Source organism: Camelina sativa, chromosome 1 (genome assembly GCF_030686135.1).
Source record: "Camelina sativa cultivar CO46 ecotype springtype chromosome 1, ASM3068613v1".
In the NCBI taxonomy this organism is placed as follows: Eukaryota; Viridiplantae; Streptophyta; class Magnoliopsida; order Brassicales; family Brassicaceae; genus Camelina; species Camelina sativa.
Genome location: NC_141880.1, coordinates 23,175,656 through 23,183,157, shown reverse-complemented (window position 1 = coordinate 23,183,157; position 7,502 = coordinate 23,175,656).

Below are 7,502 nucleotides of genomic sequence, written 5' to 3'. Positions count from 1 at the left end.
ACGGTCCTTTGGGATAAATGGTATTTGTGACGGTCCTTCGGGACGAGTGGCCTTAATGGCGGTCCTGTTTAGGACATTTGTTTGGCCTTGGTGGTGGTCATGTTTAGGACATTTGTTTGGCCTTGGTGGCGGTCCTATTTAGGACATTTGTTTGGCCTTTGTGGCAGTCCTTGCGGCATGTATATGATCCTTGTGTATTCATGAGGTATTCCAGCGAGGGGATATGTGGTTGGTAGGACATTGTGTTGTCTTACGCGAGCCACACGAAGGGAACCTGGATAGGGATAGGACTCAGACGTGTTAAGAATTGAATGCTCACGACTCTTGGGGGACTTAGGTTCTCCTAGTACTGCCATATTCTGAGACTTTGTGGATTGGGAGTACGGTTGGTATATCGACTTCGGATGACGATCCGGGGGCGCGCTGTAGGGTGGCAACCCGAGAGACGAGTATTGGATTTTCCTTATATATTATGACATGCGGGCTTAGGCCCGATGAGGAGCCAACATTATGGCATGCAGACTTAGGTCTGATGAGGAGCCAATAAAAACTCAAGGTTTAGGCCTATGAGTAAAGGAAAGTCCAAAAGTCGAGAGCAAATAATGCCTGGAGCGTGAGTCTATCGCCTAGAGGTGACCTTTCGTAGATCAGACGGAGGAGTGCGGGCTGTGGAGACGGTTGCACGAGAGTCCTTGGCTGATGGTTGTTCGAGATTTGAGGACGAATCTATATTGGTAGGGGATAATTGTAACATCCGCGAACCGAAATCCTGGTTTAGGGGATTGTATCGGTCGATGCGTATAGTGCATCGGTCGATACAGGTTTAGTTTTCTGCGGTTTGACTTAAGTTAACCGCTGTGTTTTGGGTTAGGAAAACCCTTAACTCGAGTTTTGTCTCATTTGTCGTGTCTTGGCCGTTTTTGGAGAGATAGAAAAGAGACAAAAGTTTTCCTAAGCGTTCTTGAGTGTTCTTGAGGATTTTGGGAGATTGGAAGCTGTTCCTGTATAGATCTGTAGCTGGGATCGTTGTAGGAGCTTCCTGGAAGTGTTTTCTTGCTTGTTTTTGGTTCAGAATCGTCTTGGAAATTCAGAATCGTCTTGGAAAAGGTAAGTGCAGGACCATGGCTTATCTAAGCTGGAGATATCTCTGATTTGCTTGTTTATGTGTTGTTAGGCTTGTTAAATTGTTATTTGGGACGTTAGGAAGCTTTCTTGTGGCTTGGGATCGAGTTTTGTGGTTGCAAGAACAAAGATCCGGCGAGTAGCTTCGGGGAAACACGATGCTCGGCATGTGCATCGGTCGATGCAGTTTGTGTGTCTGTCGATGTAAATGCAAGGACGACGCGTAAAATCTAGGGTTTTCGTGCTATGTCGAGCATGCGGCTGTCGATGCAATGGGAGCATCGGTCAATGCAAGTTAACCTTGCATCAGTCGATGCAGATCTTGCGTCGGTCGACGCAACCCCCAACTGGTGTCAGTCGATGCATGTTGGTGTCAGTCGATGCAGGGTCATGGTTTGTTATTTATGATTGTTGATTTTTGGTTGTTGGTTAGAGATGTCTCTATTGCTTGTGTGTATAGCCCAATAGATGGGAGGATTGCCTTACTGAGTGTTTAATTATTAAATACTCATGCATTGCAATATGTGTTTGTGGTGCAGGTAAAGGCAAAGTGTGATCGTGGAATCAAGGCAATGAAGAGGAGGATGTTCTAGGGACTCGATTGGAAACATTGCTAGGTTGCTGGTTCTATGTTTCCGGTTGTTTGGTATTTGGATATTGCTTATGTTATAATATTGATTTATTATTGGATATTGGTATTGTTTATTGTCCGCTGTTGGTTGTGATTGTGGTTAGGTGGCTATTGGGTATGAGACCACTAGTTTTAGTTTATTATTATTATTATTATTATTATTATTATTATTATTATTATTATTATTATTATTATTATTATTATTATTATTATTATTATTATTATTATTATTATTATTATTATTATTATTATTATTATTATTATTATTATTTGTTATTTAAAAAAAAACAGGTCAGGTCGTTTCAATTCTGAACTGAATGGGAAGTTTGAAAGCATTTCTATCCATTCTAAGAAGCTTGAAACTCAAGTCCCTCAAACCGCTAATGCCGTTCCACGCCAAGTTGGTGTACTTCCGGCGAAACCCGAAGAGAATCCTGAAGGATATTGCAATGTTATCTCAGCCGTACTAGCCCTCACCTACCGTGAAACCAAACCTATGGTACCACTCTTTGACTCTTATGAGGATGTTATTCGCATGACATGTCCATTTGATGAAGAAACAGCAAGCCACTACCCCTTAAGGAGACTACCTAAAGCTGAAGATCCTGGACGTTCTGTTTGCTCATGCTCTATAAGAGGCATTGAATTCTCTAACTCTCTTTGTGATTATGGTACTAACGTTAATGTTATGTCAAGAAGTGTAGCTGAAAAGCTAGGATTACGAGACATATCGCCATCCAACCTCAGTTTAGTCTTTGGTGACTCATCACAAAAGGTTTGCGACAGATTTGTATGAGACCTACAACTTGTAGTGGGAGATTGCATAGTTCCTACCGATTTTCACATCTTAGAGATGGAAGAAAAGACCGAGAGACCTTTGATTTAAGGAAGACCATTCCTAGCTACTGTTGGAGTTATCATCAACCACAAGTCAAAGAGGACAATATTTGCCAACATCAACAAGAAGAAGTCATACCCGACTATCTCCAGGCCGAAACCATGGCCGACCAACTCATTACATGAAGAACTGATGGATCCTAACATCGACAAGCAGAAGCAAATTAACCAAGGAGCATCCGCAAGTACCAACAACCTGCTACCCAAGCCACCTAAACCGCCTAAACCACCACAAATTTCCAAGATCAAAATCATAGTTCCTCCTGAGCCAAGCAGCGAAAGAAAGGAACAAATACAAGAGATTATAAGGCTTACTAAAGAAGTTCTTCTTCATGCAAAAGTTTTTGAAACTTCTGCAAAAGGACAACTTGTTATTGAAGCTGGAGCAGACTATCAAGATATCAAAGGAGCCCAAGGAGCATTGATTCCCGAAGCTAACTCTTCTCAACCCTAACTGGGCCGCTAACGTCGAGCCAATGACGATAAACAAGTGCGCTACTTGGGAGGCAACCCATGTCTAGTAAGTTTTTATTTTTAGGATTTATTTTTTTTTACTTTTAATATTTTTGTATTTTAGTTTCAGGTTTTCATAAAAAAAAACACAAAAAAATAGCAAATAGAAAAGCCAAAAAGAAGGAAGAAGAAGGACCATGGATTGGCAATGCACACTATGACTAGTGGCAAGTACCACCTACTGACCGGCCATGTTCAACCTGACTGACGGACGCCTAAGGCAACGGATCATCACCGTCCTTGAGTGATCAACGCCGAGAGTCCCCACCAGCCATACCAACCGTAGCCAATGCCATGTCTTACGTACCGCTCCGCGTACTATGTACTATGTACTATATACCATGTATCGTGTACCGTGTACTGTGTACCACATCCCACGTACCACGTACCATGTCCCATGTACCGCGTACCATACCCCCCATTTGCTGCTATGTCTGCGACCGTTCATCCATGTATCGCGACAACTCGGAACCACCACCATCCTACCACCAACCATCACCATTCTATCACTTAGGTATTTTTTTATATTTTATCATTATTATTGATGGTTTTAGATTTTTTTTTCAAGGAGGATGTATTTAGAGATATATCAAATAGAATTCGAGTGAACTTAGCCTAGTTCAAATTCGATGTCAAGCAACCAAAGGAAGTACAAACAGTTAGTCACCACATTTTCATTCCACAGCCGAATTCTAAGACAATTTCTGGGCATCCATTAAACGTCTAAGAGTCGACACAACATCATTCCATCAAGGTGACATTATTCTTAAACCCTACACTTTTCCTTATGATTTTTAATCCTCAACTCTTTCTTTTTTCCCACCGAGGACGGTGTGATTTAAGTCTGGGGGAAGGATGTTCCATCCTATACTAATGTTACTTTCTATTTTGTTGCCTTGAGACCATTTTCCACTTTTTACATCAATAATTTTGACGTTTTTATCGAGTCACATTTTTTTTATTGAGTCAAAACTAGTAGGGGATTATGATCTTATTCTAACGGTTTATTTGATTTGGATTAACACTCTTATGACTCTTGATTATGCTTGACAACAGAACCGAAGTCCCTATTCGATGGATATTCAGATGATCTAACGTTTTCTCTAAATTTTTATAGGACCTAAACCGGACTTAATTATCAAGCCCTAGGAATTGGTTTAGGACTAGATCTCTACATTCAAGCCACACAAGACATTGCACTTCTTCAAAAGTATGTTCCCCTCTCTCTTCCCTTCAATACTCTAAAAAAAGAGAAAAAAAAAGAATAAGGATATAGGTAGCAAAGAAGTGAGCTAAGGGATGTCGCGTAAACCCGTACATACTTTGGATTTCATGGAAGCCTGTCCAATATATATAAATAAAAAGCAAGGGATCTAAAAAAAAAAATGATACCCTAGAAAATTAGGGAAAAATAGATCTCTTGGAAGTGAGAAAAGGGAGATGATACTAGGATTTTCGTGTCTCATAGCAGGTCTCAATTAACCTTATGCAGTTGTAGTACAGAAGGTGTCAATCCAATTGGGAAACCTTATTAACAATCAGGATGCAATCAAGCAATCACAAGTTAAGCCAGATTCAAATGAGTTTTTGTCTAACAAACTTAAGTGAACGAGATGCAAGAACATAATGAGTTTGTAGAACAAGAGCTAAAATGCAATAACAGAAGAGAGCAAAAAATGAGCAAGCTATCGCAACTACAACAAAGAAGAAGCTTAAAGATGTAGAAACAATTAGATAAGTAGAGGTCTTAAGGATGGGGTTATTGATTTCGGTGGAGTCTCTTAATCTACCTAGAATGCCTAACAGAACACAATCAAGCTATCCTTAGACAACGAACATCACAGCTTAGCTAATCCAATCTCTTGACAGAAGCTACTCAAACTCAATCACTTCCAAACCTAACTCTCGCTAGAGAAACATGATTATGCAGGCATGACATACAAGTTCATTCACGTCAATAAACACCCTAGACATCCAATCTCTTAGGCTAGGTATATAAATCTCTGGTATTAGTTTGTTCAAGCATCTCATGGAACACCTTTTGGATGCTGAGATGCTTAAGATCTAATTCCAAATGATCAGTAAGAAATTAGCAGTAAGACATGGAAATCCCTAAAACATAAAACGACAATATAGAATGTCGGTTCGAGAACCCTTCTCGGACGCGTCTTTAGAACAAAACCAGGACGGCGGTTTAAGAGAATCGATCGAGTCGCATGTAAGAGTGTCGATCGAGTCGGAGTCTAGGAAGTTTGATCGAATGGTGGCTTGAGATCGTTGATCGAGTGGCAGCTTGAGAACGTCGATCAAGGGGCAGCTTGAAAGGTGTTGTCTGAGAGCTGCTGAACGAGTTGCGTCTTGAGGGTACTCAGGAGCCCTCCTGGGACGTCTTGGTGAGTCGCTGCTAACATCCGATCGAGTGGGAGCACTCCTTTGCGTGCAGGTCGAGTCGGAATTCAGCACATACGTGCATCCACTAAAACGGCGATAACTCATGAACCACGACTCTGATTGGCTTAAAATAAACAGCGTTGGAAATAAGACTCAATACCCTACAACTTTGAAGAAGATATCGAAAGCTGAATCCCAAAGTAAAATCTTCACTCGACTCGATCTAAGACGTGGAAGGTTGGGTCGCTAGATAGTGTTGATCAAGTCGCTGGACTGCTTTCCTGCTCCCTGTTTTCTTTTGATGGTTTGGACATCCCCTAAAACACCTAAAATAACTCCAATATGCAAGATGCATGCAAGACCAATGCAAAAACTACCTAGATATGCATATTATGCAAAAGAGACTAAAAACAATACAAAGCAATGAGTTAAGAGAACAAAATGAATGAAAAATGCAAGATGAAAGGATGTAAAATATATACATATCAGAAGAGGAAATGAATCATACGAAGAAAGTCTTGGTTTGAAGAGAGTCGACATGCCTTTGATCGATTTTCCCTTGGTAAGATTTCACCTTTTTATTATTGCTTAATTTATGTAAAGAGATGACAATGGAAATTCTGGAAACTCCAAAGAATTGTGGGATCAAGGAGAGTTGATAACATCATTATTTTACCCATATTAGCTATAGTTTTCATATGAATTTAGGACTAGTTAGATGAGATTTCAGGTATAAAAGGTCCTTTATCAAGTATTTCAGGTTTCAAGAAGGTTTTACAGGTTTTATAGCAATTTGGACCAAAAAACAAGAAAAATATGTTTCTAGACAGATTCAGAGCTTTACAGTTCGGGCCACTTTTGAAGAGCTTCCAGAACTCACATTTTGACGTTCTTGGTGCCTATGGAAAGCTGAAAGAGGCATCTGTCTCCTAGAAGTGGAATCAAGTCAATCTATTCTACCATCCGTAAGATATTCCCTATTTACCAATACGTGTTATAAACCAACGTGAAGAGAAGCATCCAGCCGATGGGCTTTTATTGAAGGCCTGACAAGCGACCATCACTGCGGCCCAGTCCAAGCCTCTTTTGCCACCCCTTGTCCTGCACTAAAGAAGAAAATATGTTTCTATCCTTACAACCCATAATCCATGACAAAACCTATAAATACTCTTAAAGACCTAGGGTTTCAAGGGTGCATCATCAACAGCTTTTGGAGCAGCCCTAGCCACGACCAGAGAAGCAGCCGCAACCTCTCACCATTCCATTGAAGATTGAAGATCCACCATCTCTGTAATACCCGAACTCAATATCCGGAGCTGGTCAATGGGTTGACTTGCTAGCCCGACCCGAAACACTATAAATGTAAAATCACCAGCTAACAACGCAAAATTAACACTTCGCTCAACTAACCTGCAAAAAGAGAGGGGTGAGTAATTTATAATTACTCAGTGAGGGAAACCTTAGAGCTCCCGAATTCTCCACACCCAAATACGCTTAGACAATACCAAAGTCTAAACCTAAGATAAGCAGCAATCATTGTGTCCTAAATCCTGTGACACACAAACATCAAACAAATGGGACTAAGTCCCATATTGTCGTGTATTACGGGATTCCTCATGCTTTTGCACTTCATCCTGTACATTTTCATCGCCGTGCATTACGGGATCCCTCATGATTTCGCACTTCTTCCTGCACATTTTCATTGCCGTGCATTACGGGATTCCTCATGCTTTCGCACTTCTTCCTGCACATTTTCACTTGCGTATCCGGATTCCTCGTGCTTCTCGCACTTCTTCCACGCATAACAACGTGTTGGCTCGTCAGCCAATCCTGATTTACCTGCATTCTGCGCCCGTAGACCACCACACAACTACAAGGATCTCTCCTTGCATGAATCTCTGCGGCTCACCGTATCTACGTGCCCTTGGCACCTATCTCCTCACACACA